The sequence below is a fragment of the Aegilops tauschii genome, chromosome 1 (genome assembly GCF_002575655.3).
Source record: "Aegilops tauschii subsp. strangulata cultivar AL8/78 chromosome 1, Aet v6.0, whole genome shotgun sequence".
Taxonomy (NCBI): Eukaryota; Viridiplantae; Streptophyta; class Magnoliopsida; order Poales; family Poaceae; genus Aegilops; species Aegilops tauschii.
Window position 1 is genome coordinate 450,060,064 of NC_053035.3, and position 21,566 is coordinate 450,081,629.

At 41.6% G+C, this 21,566-nt stretch overlaps 1 long non-coding RNA gene across 1 annotated transcript; it reads left to right on the forward strand.

Moving 5' to 3' along the window:
* Positions 1-1,054: 1,054 nt before the first annotated feature.
* Positions 1,055-10,478, forward strand: LOC123494145 (uncharacterized). Its single transcript, XR_006664106.1, has 2 exons — positions 1,055-1,632; positions 9,847-10,478. It is a non-coding gene; the product is annotated as an uncharacterized lncRNA (long non-coding RNA).
* Positions 10,479-21,566: the final 11,088 nt, after the last annotated feature.

The following is a 21,566-nucleotide window of genomic DNA, read 5'->3' on the forward strand; positions in this document are numbered from 1 at the left end:
TCTTATTCAAACGCCACTCTGGGCTACACAGAGAACTACGCACACAGAGGTTTTTCCTATAGGATCCCTAGCATAAGAACTCGTCCCATAAATTCATAAATAAAAATACCAAGTGAACCAAGAAACTACATCATTTCCACAACATAATTTACATATGGTTTTCCCTTTCGGGAGGCCCCGAAGGGATTACACACAACTAGGAAATTACCTTCAAACTCTTGGCGATCGAAGTGCCTTCTTGGCTATTCTACTAGCAGTGGTGGTGGCTAAACTATGAAGGAAACGGTGCTCTGGTGGAGAGTCTTGATGCTCTGAGTGCTTCGTGCTCTCCCGTCTTGTGTTGTGTTCTTGAGCCCAGCGTCTCCTTTTATAGCCGCGAGGGGTGGCTGCCAGGGAGGCCTTCAGGAGTCTTCCTTCACTTATTTTACACACGGTAGTATGCACGTGTGTCCTACTAGGGTACATGCGTGTCCTTCTAATAATATAGAAAAATCCTACTAGGGTACAAGCGTGTCCTTCTAATAATATAGAAAAGTGCGAGAGAGAGTGCCGACAAGCTTCAATCTTCAGGAATCTTTGCTTTCTTCACGTGGCATTGTCTCTCGGTGAATAATTGACTGGCCTCTGTGTACCAGTCTTCGCTCTTCGGCCATACAGATCTTCATGCGATTAGCCTTCAGAGCTTCTTCTACCTTCAAGAATCCTTGTGCCAGTGTATGCGTACATACATGCCAAGGCTGCTTCATCATTGCTTCATTTATTTTTAATTTAAGTTGCTTATTTAATTTATTATTATTATTATTATTTTACAGGGGGTCTTCCCTGCCCATATGATTGATAATACCTTATCAATAGAATATCAATTCTTGGGATTTCTATCAATATTATATATAGATATATATATATATTGATATTGCTATCAATTATTCGGGCGCGGAGGACCTATACCCGACCCGAATTCTGATAGAAATCCCAAAAATAGCTATTCTAAATATTGATAAGGTATTATCAATCATATGGGCAGGGAAGACCCCCTGTAAAAAAATAAAAAAAATGAATAAGCAATGTTGAATATTTAAGCAAGTTAAATTAAAAATAAATGAAACAATGTTGAATATTTAAGCAGCCTTGGCATGTATGTACGCATACACTGGCACAAGGATTTTTGAAGGCAGAAGAAGCTTTGAAGGCTAATCGCATGAAGATCTGTATGGCCGAAGAGCAAAGACTGGTACACAGAGGTCAGCCAATTATTCACGGAGAGACAATGCCCACGTGAACAAAGCAAAGATTTTATAGATTCCTGAAGATTGAAGTTTGTCGGGGCACTATCTCTCGCTCTTATCCATCGCCTAGAGGGACACACATTCTTCCCTACTACATATAAAATAAAGAGGTGCATTCTCCCGGAAGCCATCCAGAGAGCTGCTCTCTCACCTATAAAAGGAGACATTTGCTGCGAAGAGAGACACAACACCTGACGGAGAAGAACCACTAGCCACTGATAGAGCAAAGAGCTGCAACCCAGCTAGCAAGCTCGTTGCTCAGTAGTACTACTAGTAGTAGTTTCTCATCGTGCAATAAGAGCCACAATATCCAGAGCATTGTAAGGCTCAAGAAGGTAGTTAGAAGGTAATTTTCTTTAGCTTGTGTAATCCCTTCGGGCCTCTCGAAAGGGAAAGCCATATGCAAATTATGTTGTGGAAATGATGTAGTTTCTTTGTTTCACTTTGTATTTTTATTTATGAATTTATGGGACGAGTTCTTATACTACAGATCATATAGGAGAACCTCTGCGTGTGTGGTTCTCTTTGTAGCCCAGAGTGGCATTTGCATGAGAATCTTGTGGCCGTAGAGAAGTATTCCCTTCGGGTGGAACTGCCTGGGAAGACGATAGGAATTTACACTGTAAATTTGCAATTAAAAATGCTAAGTGAACGTAACTAGCTACATCTGATACAACATAATGAAAAATATGGTGAGTACCGAGTAGAGTTTTACACCACTGCGCACACCGTCGGTCGAATTGTTGGCCTCGCCAGCCCAGAATAGATCCTGTATCGAATAAATAATAAAGTTAGAACGTGAAGGTAATCATATTGAATTAAATATTATTGTGAATAGTGAAGTGCTATTCCAAATAGTGTACTGAATAGTAACACTATTGTGAATAGTGCCCTACCTAGTGAATAGTACATACTATTCAAGATAAAAAGCATACATGTCTACCACTTTCACCTAATCCCATATTAACCTAATCAAAATCTGATCGAATATTTATGAAGAAAATTTCATTTCGTATATTGTTAGTGTCAGGTCCAGGGGTTTAATCATTGAAAGGTTAAAATATTTGAACTTGGAAGTTAGCGGAGGTAAAGTAATAAATAATAAGGAAAATTTAAATATAAGGTGTAGCGTAAATCCTTCTGAAGAGCATATCTGGCATTCATCTCATCGCCAGTTAAATATAGTCGTTGATTTGATATATAACTTTTACATATCTTTGGGAAAAAGACAAGATAATTTAGACCAAAAATTTGAAAGTTTATTTAAATAATACCAAAAACTTGCTGATAAGTATTGAGGGTTGAATAATAAAATTGATCTAGCTTTACATAAGCTAGAGGAAGCAAAAACTAGACAGAATATAGTTTGCAAGAATAACGATTATATTAAATAGGAAGTGTTATCAATAGGCCGTTACCTAAGTAAAGGCAAAGAGTCACTCCCACGCACTGAATCAAGACAAGATATACTTGAAATAAAAAAGTTGGTGCAAGAGGTTAAAACTTTGATTATCTCATAATTATATGACTGAATATACTCAAGCATCAAACAAAGTAGCTAAATACCTGTCACCTCTTGTCGGATTCGCCGATCACGACTCCCAAAAGAAGATTCCAAAGTAATAATAAAACAAAATAACACCATCCTCCATCTATTAATCCAGATTTTAGATAAACTAAATAGTGTTCAAAGCAACAAAGAAATTGTGCTTTCATCATCTGAAATAGTTGTCTTTGCTACAAATATTAATTCAAAAAATGGAAATATCTAAAGGCTTCCTTAGAAGAGACAAAACCCTCCAATTAGTAAGGCAAGATTCAAGACCTCTAGCCATGAAACATAGATTATCATGCAAAGCTGATGATATTGACAGCACTGAAGAAGTTATAGATATACAAAGAGATCTATAAAGATTTCAGAAAGATGCCCTAAGAAAAATAAAGCCGCAACAAGTATATCATATGTGTATGTTTGAGAGTAAAAGTGGTCTATACATAATATCAAGAGAAGTAGAATTAAGTGTGTTAACACACCCAGTAGATTTAAGAATTGTAAACAAAAATATTGAAAATGAGCTAAAATATTATGCTTATAAATATATTCATCAAGGTATGTATATCATAGGAGTCAAAGGTATGACAAGGAAGAAATTAGGTGCAAAGGTTCTAATAACGCTATTAGATAGAAGATGGGAATCAGTAGACAAAGCAGCATTAGGATTTTTGAAGGAGACATGAATGAAAATAGATTAATAACCTATATAGCTCCAGACCTAATGATGCCTGTAAAAGAATTTATTGAAAAAATGAGTTTTGGTTTCCAAACTAAAGGGTACGAAGATTTTAAAGGAACAAATTTGTTAGTAAGCATAGAATTTATAGGAAGGCTCACTAATAGAAGTAGCTCCAGATATAGAGTGAATGTGAATGTCGTAATTGATAGTAGGCAATCAAAAGGTATTAAATTTATGAATCCTCTCAAAATTGGCTCTGAAGAAAGAGCGGGAGAAGAATGGAAGATAGGAGAACTAATAGAGAAAAAAGAATTAAGGCAACCTGAAAACTACATAAGCTATCAAAAGTGTGAAGGAAGTAGTAATATTCGATTTATGAACTATAAATCTGCATCAATAGAAGACTCTGAATCTTTTATGTCAGAATCAGAAATTAATGATGATAAGAATAAAGGTGTATCTGACTGCATTGAAAAGGCTAATTTAGATGATGAAATAAATCATTGGGAAAAGAAGCTAAAAGATATTGAATGGGAATATAGTTAGTCTATGACAAATGATTGGCCTAACATAAGAGAAAGAGAACTATTTATTATTCGAGAAATTGCAAGGTTAAAGAAACTAAAAAATGATAAAAAGTTTGCCACTAGAAGTTCAACCATGGAAGATAAAATTATAGCATCCGTAGAAAGAAAAGCAAATGCTATTATTAATAAAAATGCTATCATTAATAATAATAATAATAATAATATTAAAGATAAGAATATTGTTCAAAACGAAGAAGTTGTTAGTGAATAAGAGCAATGGGATATCAATAATAAGTTATTACTAGAAAGTTATGAGGAGGAACAAGAATTAATAAAAGAAATGTGGTTAGAAGATGAAAGATATGATGATTCAGAACAAAATAGTGATTTCTATAACTCACTAGATGATGTGGGACTACATAATTTAGAGAATGCAATGGAAGCCATGGAAGTAGGAAATAGTGATAAAAGAAGAAGGGGATATGGGGAATCATCTGTAAAAAGAGAAGGAGAGAGAGAGAGACCTACTAGGTCAGCTGGACAATGGCCTCCCTAAAAATATGACTACCAACCTACGTATATCCCAGGACAATATTGATATAAGGGTACTAAAAGAAGAGATTTTGAAAAACCAGTGCAATTTCAAATTTATAAGAATGATGGTGCTATATTAAACCTATCAGCTCATGATCCAATAGATTGGCCGAATATAATCAACATATGGAAAGGTTTAATAGTACAAAAATATATAAAAAATCAGTATAATATAGGCACTAAGGTAGAAGATATGTTAACATATCTTGAAACATTTTTAGGAGAATCTGTAAAAGTTCCGTGGGTACAATGGGTAGAGTCATACCCTAGTCAATATGAAGAATTAAAAAGGGCAGGAAGTAACCCTAATAACTTTGCGAATGTTATCTCAAATATGATCATAGCAGAAGATCCAGAATTAGGACATACCTCATTAGAAAATGAAAGGTTAAGAGAAATAGAAAAATTAACATTAACTAGCTGGAATGGTATTAAAGAATTTTCCTAGTATTATTTGTATAATGCTACCACTGCTAAACAAGGTTTTAATGTAGGTGTAGTAGAAAGATATTTTAATAAGTTACATGATCCTCTAGGTTCCATAATATTTGAGGAGTATCAAAAAGAAACAGGAGGAAATGTGGTAAATATATCCCAAGCCATAACATTTGTTTTCAAACAATTAAGAAAGGTGTGTACTAGCATTCAAGCCCAAAGATCTATGAAGAAATCAGATTACAATTTTTGCAATAACATTGTCCAAATACCACTAACATATGGAGAAGAAAGGCATAGGAAAAACAAATATTATAAAACACAAAGGAGAGATACTAGAAATTTTAGAACAAATAAAAGATATTTCTTAAGAAGGTCAGACAATAGAGCGCCATTGTTGCATAAAAGAAATGTAAGAAGATATAATCCTAAGAAAACCTATGATAAAACATGCAGGTGTTTCATATGTAACTCTCCTGATCATCTAAGCACTACAAGAAAACTGTTAATTCATGACAGATTTTTGATGACATTCTAAGAAACCGTCATGATCGATGATGGATTTCTCCGCTTCCTCACGGAAGCCGTCACGATTCAATGAGATCGGAAGAAGCCCAACAATAATGGCGCCCATATGATAGACCGTCACAGATACCGTCATGATTCGAGCAGCTGTACGCCATGAAGACCGTCACGGATGGATCGTGCTGACATGCCATGTCTGACCCACCCAGACATATTAGGTTTAGTTTTTTTAATGTTGTTTGAACCACCATGACCTTCTTCTGCTTAGTTTTTCGTATATTTTCTAGGGAAATGTGTTGCTGCTGTGTTGTTGGACGTTGAACCAGCACAAGTTTTTTTACAGAAACTGTATGTTTTTGTAATAAAAAAGCTTAGTGGTAGAGGGGGATCAAACTATGGACATGCCGCTCATATGCCTAGGAGGCCGCCACTGCGCCATTCCCATATCTTTGTGTCACCTGGCCATCGCTTCATTTTCTCAGATACATGCATCGCAGATTTTAGCGAAAAAAATATCCAAAGAAGAATCGCACACAGATCATGCGTGAGTGTAACTGTTTTAGTAAAAAAATTACGGGGTAGTTGTTTTAGTAATTTGCACGCGTAGACAACTATATTCCTTTTTTTGCGAAAGGACAACAATAGTTTTTTTAGCTTAGGAAAACAATAGTTAAGTATACTACTTAATGTCAATGTATATCAAACATTTGTGAAATATCCTAAAAGATTTTGGCCAATCTTATGAATCAATAATATTGTTCCACGCCCAATTATAAGAATCTTTCCATACTCTTATATTATTAAAATATCAAAAATAATAATGTTCAATGCATATAAAAAAATGTTATGTCTCTATGAAAATTTAGAACATCTACTGGATATAGTTGACATGTATTTGAAAAGAAACAAACTGAAAATGAAGAATGTCTTTTGGATAAAATTGAACATGGAAAAGCCAAAAAAAAGGTTTGTGACATTTAAAAAAGAGTCAAATACACCGGTGGTGCTAAAACTTGAAGCAAACTATCACTTTAGTGCCAGAACTTGCAGCATACATTAAAGTGATACAAAAACTTGGTTTGGACGTGCAAATCTCGTTTGTATACGACTGCGACGGTGACAAGGCATGACAGCGTGGCATAGGGCTCGCTGTGAGTGACTGCAAAAAAACCTCGGTTTTTAATTATTATTTTCTCACGAAAAGGCCCCCTGTGAGGTGTGGCATCCGGTGGTTCCACTTGTCAGTGAAACGTCACAAATTATATTAGAATGAAAAAAATATGCCGCCGAGGGATTCATAACGGTGACCTCGGTCTAAACAGCGTGTGCAACTAGCCATCAGCCAAGAGCTCACGTCACCATGTAGAAGCATACACATGTTTTATATCTTTGAATTAATTAACATGACTAAAGAGTTTTAATCATAAAAAGGTCACACCCATGGGGTTTCAAGCCAGCTACCCAAGTAAAACAATTTTTTTAGTAACAAGTAAAACAATTAGGAGGGCGTGCCACTCCAACTATGTACTCTCATGTGTAAATATAATTGTTACAGTTTATGTCTATAACAGAACGTGCTCCTGGGCTACAATTTATGTTTTTTTTCACTTTTTGAAAGTTGTAAAGAAATGTAAATTTTAATTATAAATAATATACATATAAATAAAATATATTCAACTAAAACAATGCTCATATATGTAATCCCTTCGGGGCCTCCCGAAAGGGAAAGCCATATGTAAATCATGTTGTGGAAATGATGTAGTTTCTTGGTTTCACTTGGTATTTTTATTTATGAATTTATGGGATGAGTTCTTATGCTAGGGATCCTATAGGAGAAACCTCTGCATGTGTAGTTCTCTGTGTAGCCTAGAGTGGCATTTGAATGAGAACCTTGTGGCCGTAGAGAAGTGTTCCCTTCGGGTGGGTACTGAGTAGGTATTTACCCCGTAAATTCTCAATTAAAACTGCTAAGTGAACATAACTAGCTACATCTGATACAACATAATGAAAAATATGGTGAGTACTGAGTAGGATTTTACACCACTGCGCACACCGTCGGTCGAATTGTTGGCCTCGCCAGCCCAGAATAGATCATGTTTCAAATAAATAATCAAGTTAGAACGTGAAGGTAATCATATTAAATTAAATATTACTATGAATAGTGAACTACTATTCCAAATAGTGTACTAAATAGTAAACACTATTGTGAATCGTGCCCTACCTAGTGAATAGTGCCCTACCTAGTGAATAGTGCCCTACCTAGTGAATAGTAAATACTATTCAAGATAAAAAGCATACCTGTCTACCACTTTCACCTAACCCCATATTAACCTAATCAAAATCTGATCTAATATTTATTAAGAAATTTTTCCCAAAAATGCTCTTTGGAGGCCGAGCACCATGGCGCTCTTTATCCTCCACGTCAATCTTTCTGGTGATCAGACGCAGCCCTGTATTACTGTCGTGTATTTCATCCTCCAGCTATTTACAAGCCACCGTATTCTCCCTTCCGCAAAAGAGCTATCCCATGTCACACGTCCTACGACCTGTGGTAAAGGCTGTCCCCTCTTCCACTTAGCCCACACCCAATTAAAGTCCACGGGCAGGTAAGTAATTTAATTAGGAGATCAATCCAGCCAATACAACTGCCACCCCACTCACAACAGCTCAACGCAACCTTTGCAAACACATATAATGATTAATTACACATCCATTATTTTTCGAGTTCAATTTTATCTGTGCAAACTGGAGTTTCTCTCCACCGTTTACCCTTGGTGGCTTTTCCCATTTTACTTAATGGATAAGACCCCATGCTGATGTTTTGCCTGCATAACGATCATGTAAAAATCGTTTGGAAAATGACATGGATCAAATGTGCGCCAGACTAGCAAAATTTTATGTGGACAATATAAGCACTGTTCTGAATTCGACACACAATCCGCTTATCCGAAAATGTCCCACAAAACACCTACAAACCTCTCTCCTGACCACCACTCTCCCACCGGCATCTACTCCAACACTCAATGGATGCAACAATAAAAAGAACAAACCTCAAACCACATACATATCACATTTTCAAAGCATCTCCTTTATTTATATTTAAGCAGTTTAAAAGAAAAACACTTGCTTAATATCATGAGAACCGTATTAAAACATTGGCACCATCAAATTCAGTATTCTAAAGACCGCTATGCACGGCTTTGTAGATGGTACGACATGACAAGGATGCCGCTCCGTGCTTTGCAACATACCTATATAAAGACAAACATCAAATCACCGACAAATCTTATTTTCAATTTTTTTGTTTTATCTTCGATATTTTTCTTTAAGAAAAACAAACCTAAAATTAATCCATTGCACCATATTAAAATTCTGGCTCACCGTAATTGAGTATTCTAAGGCATGATTCGCACAACTCCTAATGTAGACGCCATTCATGCCATTACAAAGCATACCGACTGTCGCTTGTAAATTTTCAAACACCAAGCAAAATCTCAACACCAAAGGCCTTTTTGTATAAAAAGTCATAGTAACCATATAATGGTGACGTGCACGCAGTGCCATACATACAACATTATTTGATCTCAGCAGCACCTTGACCAAAATTTTCATCGATCAACTAACCATGCACCAAAAATATCGTATGAATTGACTTATTTTAATTTTCTCAACACTCACACCCCTAGCAAGCTAGGAGACATTGCAAACCTTTTGGCAATTTCCTCGTTTCGATCGTCCAATGGTTAGGGAATTAATCCATTTTCTCACTATAGCATGACGACACATCATATCGAGTAGCGACTACATTTTCAAACCCGTTGGCCATTTCCTCCTTCCGATCGTTCCATAGTTGGAGAATTTAATCCACTTTCTCACAATAGCATGACAGTAAATCATCGAGTATGTGACTACATTTTTAGATATTAAAAAATAATAACTCGCCATGTGTCTCAGCCTTTTTTATGTCTTACTGTTTGTGGCTTTAGTTCATCTTTTTGTTCTATGATTTTCTCTAAAATTAAAAATGACATCTTTTGTTCTCAGAATATATTGTTGGTATCCCCGAATATTGATAGAAATCCCAAAAATAGCTATTCTAAATATTGATAAGGTATTATCAATCATATGGGCTGGGAAGACCCCCTGTAAAAAAACATTAAAAAATTAAAAAAATGAATAAGCAATGTTGAATATTTAAGCAAGTTAAATTAAAAATAAACGAAGCAATGTTGAATATTTAAGCAGCCATGGCATGTATGTATGCATACACTGGCAAAAGGATTCTTGAAGGCAGGAGAAGCTCTGAAGGCTAATCGCATGAAGATCCGTATGGCTGAAGAGCAAAGACTGGTACACAAAGGCCAGCCAATTATTCACGGAGAGACAATGCCCACGTGAACAAAGCAAAGATTTGATAGATTGCAGAAGATTGAATTTTGTTGGGGCACTATCTCTCGCTCTTATCCATCGCCTAGAGGGACACGCATGCATCCCTACTACATATAAGATAAAGAGCTGCATTCTCCCGGAAGCCATCCAGAGAGCTGCTCTCTTGCCTATAAAAGGAGACATTTGCTGCGAAAAGAGACACAACACCAGACGGAGAAGAACCACCAGCCACTAATAGAGCAAAGAGCTGCAATCCAGCTAGCAAGCTCGTTGCTCAATAGTAGTAGTAGTAGTTTCTCATTGTGCAATAAGAGCCACATATCCAGAGCATTGTAAGGCTCAAGAAGGTAGTTAGAAGGTAATTTTATTTAGCTTGTGTAATCCCTTCGGGGCCTCCCGAAATGGAAAGCCATATGTAAATTATGCTGTGGAAATGATGTAGTTTCTTGGTTTCACTTGGTATATTTATTTATGAATTTATGAGACGAGTTCTTTTGCTAGGGATCCTATAGGAGAAACCTCTACGTGTGTAGTTCTCTGTGTAGCCCAGAGTGGCATTTGAATGAGAACCTTGTGGCCGTAGAGAAGTGTTCCCCTCGGTTGGAACTGCCTGAGAAAACGATAGGAATTTACCCCATAAATTTGCAATTAAAACTGCTAAGTGAACGTAACTTGCTACATCTGATACAACATAATGAAAAATATGGTAAGTACTGAGTAGGATTTTATACCACTGCGCACACCATCGGTCGAATTGTTGGCCTCGCCAGCCCATAATAGATCCTGTATCAAATAAGTAATCAAGTTAGAACGTGAAGGTAATCATATTGAGTTAAATATTACTGTGAATAGTGAAGTACTATTCCAAATAATGTACTGAATAGTAAACACTATTGTAAATAGTGTCCTACCTAGTGAATAGTAAATACTGTTCAAGATAAAAAGCATACCTGTCTACCACTTTCACCTAATCCCATATTAACCTAATCAAAATCTGATTTAATATTTATTAAGAAAATTTTATAACCGACCCGAATATTGACAGAAATCCCAAAAATAGCTATTCTAAATATTGATAAGGTATTATCAATCATATGGCAGGGAAGACCCCTGTAAAAAAATATTAAAAAATTAAAAAAAATGAATAAGCAATGTTGAATATTTAAGCAAGTTAAATTAAAAATAAATAAAGAAATGTTGAATATTTAAGCATCCTTGGCATGTATGTACGCATACACTGCCAAAAGGATTTTTGAAGGTAGAAGAAGCTTTGAAGGCTAATCGCATGAAGATCTGTATGGCCGAAGAGCAAAGACTGGTACACTGAGGCCAGCCAATTATTCACGGAGAGACAATGCCCTTGTGAACAAACAAAGATTTGATTGATTCCAGAATATTGAAGTTTGTTGGGTCACTATCTCTCGCTCTTATCCATCGCCTAGAGGGACACGCATGTATCCCTACTACATATAAAAGAAAGAGGTGCATTCTCCCGAAAGCCATCCAGAGAGCTGCTCTCTCGCCTATAAAAGGAGACATTTAATGTGAAGAGAGACACACCACCAGACGGAGAAGAACCACCAGCCCCTGATAGAACGAAGAGCCGCAACCCAACTAGCAAGCTCGTTGCTCAGTAGTAGTAGTAGTAGTTTCTCATCATGCAATAAGAGCCATAATATCCAGAACATTGACAAGCTCAAGAAGATAGTTAGAAGGTAATTTTCTTTAGCTTGTGTAATCCCTTTGGGGCCTCCCGAAATGGAAAGCCATATGTAAATTATGTTGTGGAAATGATGTAGTTTCTTCGTTTCACTTGGTATTTTTATTTATGAATTTATGAGACGAGTTCTTATGCTAGGGATCCTATAGGAGAAACCTCTGCGTGTGTAGTTCACTGTGTAGCCTAGTGTCATTTGAATGATAACGTTGGGGTCGTAGAGAAGTGTTCTCTTCGGGTGGGACTGCCTGGGAAGACGATAGGAATTTCCCCATAAATTTGCAATTAAAACTGCTAAGTGAACGTAACTAGCGACATCTGAAACAACATAATGAAAAATATGGTGAGTACTGAGTAGGATTTTACACCACTGCGCACACCGTCGGTCGAATTGTTGGCCTCGCCAGCCCAGAATAGATCCTGTATCAAATAAATAATCAAGTTAGAACGTGAAGATAATCATATTGAATTAAATATTACTGTGAATAGTGAAGTACTATTCCAAATAGTGTACTAAATATTAACACTATTGTGAATAGTGCCCTACCTAGTGAATAGTAAATACTATCACTACAGGAAACAGCTACTTTGCCGTCTGCCATGGCGGACGGCAAAGGCTCGAAAGGCGGACGGCAAAGACCTTTGCCGTCAGCCGCGGACGGCAAAAGGCTCCGGCAAAGAAGGCTACGGTAAACAGCTTCTTTGCCGTCTGCTTCCTGGCGGCGGACGGCAAAGGCTCTTTGCCGTCCGCGGCGGACGGCAAAGAGGGCGGACGGCAATATTTGCGCTGTCAGTCCGTTAAGTGGCTAACGGCAGACCTTTGCCGTCCGCCGCAGACGGCAAAGAGCCTTTGGTCTCTGCCGTCCGCCTTATGATGTCATCTACACGTCACTAGATGCCAAGTTCTTTGCCGTCTGCCACTGATGGCAAAGTGCAGGTTCTTTGCCGTCTGCCACTGACGGCAAAGTCTTTGCCGTCTGCCACTGTAGGCAAACTGACCAAATGGGTCAGCTCCCAGGAAGCACAGTTGGCTGCCACGTGGCTTCTTTGCCGTCCGCGGCAGACGGCAAAGAGCTCTTTGCCGTCGGTGGCAGACGGCAAAGAGCCTGCATATTGTCTGTTTTTTCTGTTTTTTATTAAATCCCACAATTTGCAGCACATATCACATATATAAGTTTCATATCCAGCACATATCCAACACATATCTAGCACATAAGTTTCATATCACATATCACATCAGTTTCATCCATACACATTGTTCATACATAAGGAAGTTCCATCCATACACATTGTTCCATCCATATATATATTACAATGCAAAGTGTCATGAAGATAGCAAGCTAGATACAATGCAAAGTTTCATCAAAGGAAAAGCAAGCAGTCCATCATAGCAAGCTAGCTTCCATCAAGTGAATGAAATCTGCAAAATGGTAAATAAGAAAGTTAGAAATAGGTGACTAGAACAAGAAGAAGACTAGAACAAGAAGAAGACTAGAACAAGAAGTATATGTCATTTATGAGCTAACTTAGGTGAAATGGATCATATATGAGCTAACTAAGTTGAAATGGGTTGTTTATGAGCTAACTTAGTTGAAATGGATCATTTATGAGCTAACTTAGTTGAAATGGGTCGTTTATGAGCTAACTAAGGTGAAGGGCATCGTTTTTGAGCTAAGTAAGGTGAAATGGGTCATTTTGGAGCTAACCTAGTTGAAATGGATCGTTTTTGAGCTAACTTAGTTGAAAAGGATCGTTTTTGAGGTAACTAAGGTGAAATGGGTCGTTTTTTAGCTCACTTAGGTCAAAAGGATCGTTTTTGAGCTAACTTAGTTGAAATGGATCGTTTATGAGCTAACTTTGTTGAAATGGATCATTTTTTAGCTAATTTAGTTGAAATGGATCGTTTTTTAGCTAACTTAGGTGAAATGGATCATTTAAGAGCTAATTTAGGTGAAATGGATCGTTTTTTTTTGCTCACTTAGGTCAAATGGATCGTTTATGAGCTAAATTAGTTGAAATGGATCGTTTATGAGATAACCTAGGTAAGATGGGTCATTTTGGAGTTAACGTAGGTGAAATGGGCCATTTTAAAGCTAACGTAGGTAAAATGGATCATTTAGGAGCTAATCTAGGTGAAATGGGTCATTTTTGAGCTAACTTGGATGAACTGCATCATTTATAAGCTAACCTAGGTAAAATGGGTCATTTTGGAGGAAAATAAGCTAACTCTAGGTCATTATGGTAAGCATATTGGAGGAAATAAAGCTAAGTCTAGGTCTTTATGCATTTGTTAAGCAAAACACTAGAGAAACTTACCGTGATCAGGGAGGTGTAGGACCGGGGTGGCTAGTGCCGCTACCTGGAGAAGGATCGTGCGATGCGTTTCTGGAGTTAAGCTGCACCAAAGTTCATTTCCAATGTCTCGTTAGCATTACGACACTCAAATGTTAAGACTACCAAGTAATGTCCATTCAAACTAAACTCACCGTGCTCCCAGGAGCAATCACTGGCATCGGCGGAGCGGGCTGACCGAACTTCTCGCACACAGACTGCACATTTGGTTTTCAGAACAGAGTCATACTAGTTAGTAATGAGACTCAAATGTTAAGACTAGCAAGTAATCTGCAGAAGAAACTTACCACAAGGAGCTCGTACATGGCCCTTGCCTGCATGTCATTCCGTGCCCTCTCCTCCTCCATCATCTTTCTCGTCCTCTCCTCCATCTCCCGCTGCCTCTCCACCGCCTCCGCCAGAAGTTTCTCCGTTCTATCTCTCTCAGTCTGTATAGCAGCCTGCAACACCACTCACATGACCATTTGTAATCATTGATGGAAGCGCACACAATGTAATGGAGACAGATAACTGAGTACGTATCACTAACCTTGATGGCGAGTTGCACTGGCCGTTCACGAGGCCTTATCTCAGGAGCGGAGCTCGACTGGCGCGCCTTGATCTCCGGGAGAGTGCTAGGACAACGGATAAGTCCATCTCCAATGGCTATGGAGCCATGGGACCTCCCGCCACCAGATATCATCACCAGCTCTGGATCAATGGGACCCTGGCTCGGGTTAAAGTCCTCCCCTTTCCTCGCCTTCCCCTCATCTCTATATCTCACGAGCTTGTTGTGGGAGGAGATGTTGGTGAAGTTGTTTGCATCATCGAGGTCAGACTGAGAGAAAGCCTTGACTTTCTTGTAAGAGCCAGTGTGGGCCATGGCATACAGGTCGTACACCTCTGGCACCTTATTCGCCTTATTGTGGCGTGCCTGAAAGAGAGAAACAATAAAAATTAGTAATTAAAGGGCTCAAGCTAGCATGATGAATGAATTGCATGAATCATGAAGCAAACCACATACCCAGTTGCGCCCGAACTGATATAAGTTGGAGCTGCCTTGATGGTGTGGCACACCTTCCATTTGGGCACGTTTGTCCTTGGCCTGGTTGTGGAGGGCTAGCCATTCTTGTGAGCACCACTCATCGACCAACACCTCCCAACAATCCATCCGATCCGCACACCATCTCGGAGGCGCCTAAGTTAGCAAATAGAAACTTGAGCGCTACGGCTAAGAATTACTAAATGAAGGAACTTAAGTAGAAGGCCTTAAGAATTACCTTCATGTACTGCTCCTTACTCAGGAACTTATCGCGGCACGTCGGCTTGGTCTTCTTGATACCACACAAGGCGTAGTAGTCTCGAACAGCCTGCACCCGAGCCTCGTGCCGTAAGTTCTGGAGTAGGCGCTTGCAGACGTTCTCGATAACATTTGCGCAGTCCTCCTCGTATCCCTCCTCACACCTGTAGAATGTCTGCAATCAAATGAGACAATATTGATTAGTACAATTAATAACTAGCTAGTTGAAGATTTTGAAATGTGTAAAGGAGAAATTACCCAGAACGTCCTGATCACCATGTCTGCCCTCGTGTCGCACACGACACCGTCGATAATGACATCCGGCGGGGCCGGGGCAGCCACGTAGTGCTCCCAGCTCAACCCAAGCTCTGGAAGCAAACCCTCACCAGGCAACGTGACAAACCCCGGGAAGTTTTGCCGGCAAAGAACTCCAAGGACGGAGTTGGGCCGGCGGACACTATGATGGTGGTCCCAACCCCTGCAGCATGACAAGGCCAACGCATTAGTTATTTGAAGAAACGTGAATGCAGAAGGTACAAAAATTTTAAATGCACTTACGTACCTCTCCCCATCAGGGAAGATCAACCACCTCTGCTCGCGGGTCGCCGGCACGGACGGGAGCCGTGTAGCACCACGCTGGTAGACGGTGCCACCCTCCTCCTCAAGATCAGTCGGCTCCCCGCCATCATCAGCATGGCCACTCGGCTCCTCGGGCTGATCCGGCCAGGTACCCCATCCGGACGTGTGCTCCTCCGGGGTCTCGTGGGCCGAACTCTCGTGGGCCGAAGGCCAGTCGACCCGAGGCTCGTGGGCCCAAGACCCGTGGACCGGAGGCTCGTGGACCGGAGTCCGTGTAGCCTCCTCCTCGGACGAGTCCACCCTAGCAGTCACGTGCTCGGGTGAAACAGCTGGGGGTGGCGGCGAGGAAGGCGCCCTAGCAGTCACCCTACCTCCTCTCCCGCGACCACGTGCCCCACCTCCTCTCTTCCTACCTCGTCCCCTGCTGGGCACCGCGGTGGACGAAGAAGGGCCCGGCGGTGTGGACATACTGTCCAGCAACGCTCGGCGAAGAGGTACGTCTGGAATCGAAGACCTCAGACCACGCGCCGAGGAAGAAGGAGCCTTGGCGCGCTCCCGACCAGCGCCCACCATCTTTCAACACCTGCCATGACAAACAGTAAACGAAATTAGTACAACATAAAAAAAAGACCGACATGAATAATAATATGTGTATCACTTAAGTGTATCATCATCAAGTACAACATTAAAAAATTTAATACCTGACACCACTAATAATCTCGATCAGTATCATCAATAAATGCATAATCATCATCATCACTATAATCAATGACGGGCTCATAGGGTTCAGTGGCATCAACATGTGCAAGGCCACCTTGACGTAATCGGTCAAGCAATGACAGGTCATCCGCAGCAGTAACCTCTTCTTGTTCCGGCTCTTCTTGTTCCTCCTCTGGGGTGATGTCGGATTCACTGTCACTGTCTACTTCAATGTTTTGGGGTGAAGTATAGCGGTTCTTCAAACGCTTTTTGGAAAGACGTGTCTCTTGGAAGAATTCTCCTTCATATGTGTCTGGGTTAATGTGAGGTTCATAATCCTCTTCCTTTGGGGGAGATAGTCTAGCACGTGGCGGCACTTCATAAACGACATCCCAACCTTTCAGATTTGGATTAGTTTGGCAGGCCCACGGTAGATAGAATACTTGGGTTGCCTGTTGAGCCATAATATAGACATCAGGAACATCTAAATGGGTGCTTTGGTTGATTTCAACTAGCCCTATATGTTCATGAGTTCTTCTAGTCTCCTTCGGCTGAAACCAATAACATTTGAAGACTACGACATTCGGTGGGTTTTCACCATAGAATAGAAGTTCATAAATTGCTTCAACTCTCCCATAATACTCGGTACCTCCTTCGCCGATAGCAGATACACAACAATTTGTAGACTTTCGGTCGGCCATAGATAGCTCTTTGCCATAGGTACGAAAGCGATACCCGTTGATGTCGTATTTGTCAAATGAACGGACCTTATAGTCAAAACCATTAGCGACTTGTCTCAATTCGGCATCCATAGACTCTGAATTAGCCTACAAGTTTAATATGAAAGGATTGTTGCATTACGCACAAATTAGCGAATGAAACCGGGATAGCCGCCTACAAATTAGCCTACAAGTCTAATAGAAATTACCGTTTGTTTGAACCAAGAGATGAAACCGGGATAGCCGCCACCTTGCTTTGCGAGAAGCTCATACTCTTCGACAGAATCCTTTTGGATCACCGCTCCATACGAGAATAAGGCGACGTATCGACTGTATGAAATATCCAGGAATAAGAGCAGTTCAAAGGAAATAGAAGTTGCGAAACTATGTACCGAGAACTTACTCGATGTACGGCCGCACTTCTATCAGGTTGTTGAAGATATACAACGAAATGGTCCGCCATTGTTCGTTATCCAAAGATACTGGATTTGAAACACTGGCTGGTGCGAGATTCCCTTTGAATAGGCTGAGGTTGGATCCACCCTTTTTAGGGGCGTCAGCATTGTACCGAGGCTTCGGATTATGCAAATGACGATTTTTGGCTTCGTAGTGTGCTGTCACGAAGTTTGCCGCCTCCTCAGTGATGAATGCCTCAGCCATCGATGCTTCAATTCTACGTTTATTTTTACATTTTTGTCGAAGCGTCTTCTGCATCCTCTCAGTTGGGTAGCACTAACGATTTTGCACGGGCCCCCCCAATGTTGCCTCGGTCGGGAGATGCAAAATCAAATGTTGCATTGGATTAAAGAAGCCCGGTGGAAAGATCTTCTCTAACTTGCAGATCAACTCCGGCGCCAACTCTTCCATTTCTTCTAGCACGCTAGGCGATAGTTCTTTCGCACAAAGAACACGGAAGAAATAGCTGAGTTCTGCCAGTACTAGCCATTCATCCTCAGGGATGAAGCCACGCAACATCACCGGCATTACCCGCTCAATCCATATGTGCCAATCATGACTCTTGAGACCAAATATCTTCAATTTATCAAGACTGGCTCCCCTCTGTAGATTCGCTGCATACCCATCGGGGAACATCAACTGCATTTTCACCCACAAGATAATTTCCCTCATAGCCGGCCTTCCAAGATTGAACCATGCCTTTGGCTTCGTCCAGTTCTGCTTTCCTTTCGGTTCTTTCATGTTTTGTAACGGCCTATCACATAGCGCCTCCAGATCGACTCTAGCCTTAGTATTATCCTTTGACTTCCCATCTATGCCGAACAATGTACCAAAAAGTGCCTCGGCGATATTCTTCTCAGTGTGCATCACGTCGATGTTGTGTGGGCAAAGGAGGTCTTTGAAGTAAGGCAGATCCCATAAGCATGTTTTGTGAGTCCAGGCGTGCTTAGAATTATACCCCTTGAAGTACCCTGGACGCTCGGGATCTGGCTCGAGAGCGTTTAACTGATCCAGGGTCTGTTGGCCTGTCAATGCATGTGGTGCAGAGTTTTTGACAACTCTACCTCTGATGAAGTTCTTCTTGTCTTTCCGGAACTTATGGCGAGGATTCAGGAACTCTCTATGCATGTCGAAGCAAGAAAACTTGCGACCGGCCTGAAGCCAACGAAACTCAAGAGCTCCCTTGCATGTGGGGCACGGGAACCTTCCATGCACACACCAGCCAACGAATAGCGCATACGCCGGCAAGTCATGCGTCGAGTACATGTACCAGACACGCATTATGAAGTTCCGTTTGCTATAGGCATCGTATGTCTTGAACCCATTATCCCAGGCTTCTTGCAATTCGTCCTTAAGGGGTTGCATGTACACATTCATATTTTTCCCCGGATAGTTGGGCCCTGGAATTATCAACGTCAGGAAAATGTTCTTTCTTTTCATAATCTGTCCGGGGGGGAGATTGAGTGGAAAGACAAATACGGGCCAACAACTGTATTGGGCTGCCGTCATACCAAACACACTGAACCCATCCGTGCTGATGCCGACTCGAGGATGCCTCGGATCTGCCGCTTTGTCACCATGTAATTCATCAAACTTTTTCCACGCAACACCATCCGATGTGTGTACAATCATCAGATTCCCATCTGCATCTAGTTCGGTTCTTTTGCCCGTTTTGTGCCATGTCATCTGTCTGGCCGTCTCTTCGACCATGAAAAGACGTTGAAGTCTTGGTACGATTGGCATATACCGAAGAACACTAACGGGGATTTTGGTCTGTGTCTTCTCACCCATACCGTTGTCTACCACAACATACCTGGAAGACTTGCAAATGGGACAACAGTTCAAGTCCGCATAGTCAAGCCTAAACAAGACACATCCTTTCTCACAGGCATGTATCTTATCATAGGGCATCTTCAGTGCACGGAGGATTTTGTCCGACTGGTACAGGTTTGCAGGCATTACATGGCCTTTGGGTAGAAAGCGTCCAAATACTGTCATCATTGCATCATAGCATTCTCTGCCCAAGTTGAACTGAGCCTTCAGAGCCATTACTTGTGAGATGGCATCCAACTGACATAGCTCAGTGTGCTCATGGAGCGGACGTTTTGCAGACTCCAACATTTCATTGAAGGCCTTTGCAGATTCCTCCATCTCCTCGTCCGAATCCCGAGCATCATCAAAGTCTTGCACCATGTTTTCCATACCGGTACCATGCTCGTCGGTGCGACGACGATCCACCTCGGCTCGGTCACGTTGGGCAGACTCACCATGAAATGTCCACACCGTATAATCGGGCGTCAAACCACTCTTCTGCAGGTGTTTGCCCATTTCAGCCTCTGTCCTCTTTTCCCAATTGCCGCACCGTAAACAGGGGCACCAGGTTTTCCTCTGGCCATTTGCAAATGCGGCTCGCACAAACCCCTTGGTTTTTGTGAACCATTCAGTGCTCCATTTGTTCTGACCAGTGTGACCGGTGTACATCCACGCACGATCACTCATCTTGACTTTCAGAGCTACTAGACACACAACAAATATATATATATATATAATTCACCATGTATGTATTCATCAGTTGATCTACTTTGTCAATTTTATTACGTCCATGCAACCTACACTCTAATAGGTAATGATAGGTCCTAATCCCACCCGAGTATGTTTAGATTGGGTTCATTTTCCCATGCTATGCCCCGGATCCTACGCAAAATTTCGGCAGCACCTCCCCGCTGTTCTCCTGATACACGTCTCTGCAATAAACAGAGAGGATGTGTACCCGGAGAACAACAGGGGAGGCACTGACGAAATTTATGCGTCGGATCCGGAGCAAAGCATATGGGAAAACGAACCCAATCTAAACATACTCGGGCTGTCCATGGATAGCGTTGGACAATTCGAAAGAATCAAGGTTATAAATATGCAAATGCATGCATATTTATAACTATGACGCTTTCAAACGGGAGACACATATTGGTTACGCATACTGATAATTCAAGACACATATATATCTAGCTATCAAGTTTCATCGGAATAGATCAAATAATTAATGGGGGAGGAGGACATGTCATTTGTGCTCACCCACGAACGAAGGGGCAGAGCTCGTCAAACGCACGGCCAGGTCGTCGAACACCAAACCTCGCAGCGATGAAACAACTGCACATTTAAAACTACCCGATCAACACAATTATATATGATGTTTTTCATAACAAAATCAAAAGATATATGACCTAACTAATAATTCACAAATATATGACCCCGTCGGCTTCTGGAAGGCCAAAGAACACCTTTTCGGGACGTGTCGGGGGTCGGGGTGTCGTGTCGGTCTCGGGGTGCCGTGTCGGGGTCGGGGTTGGGGTCTCGGGGTCGGGGTGTCGGGTCGGGGTCGGTATGCCGTGTCGGTGTCGGGGTCGGGGTGTCGGGTCAGGCTCGGGGTCGGGGTGTCGGGGTCGGGGTCCGGGTCGGGGTGTCGTGCTCGGGGTCTCGGGGTCGGGGTGTCGGGTCGGGGTCGGGGTCGGGGTGTCGGGTCGGGGTCGGGGTGTCGGGTCGGGGTGCCGGGTCGGGGTCGGGGTGCCGTGTCGGTGTCGGGGTCGGGGTGTCAGGTCAGGCTCGGGGTCGGGGTGTCTTGTCGGGGTGCCGGGTCGGGGTCGGGGTGCCGTGTCGGTGTCGGGGTCGGGGTGTCGGGTCAGGCTCGGGGTCGGGGTCTCGGGGTCGGGGTGTCGGGTCGGGGTGTCGGGTCGGGGTGTCGGGTCGGGGTGCCGTCTCGGGGTCGGGGTGCCGGGTC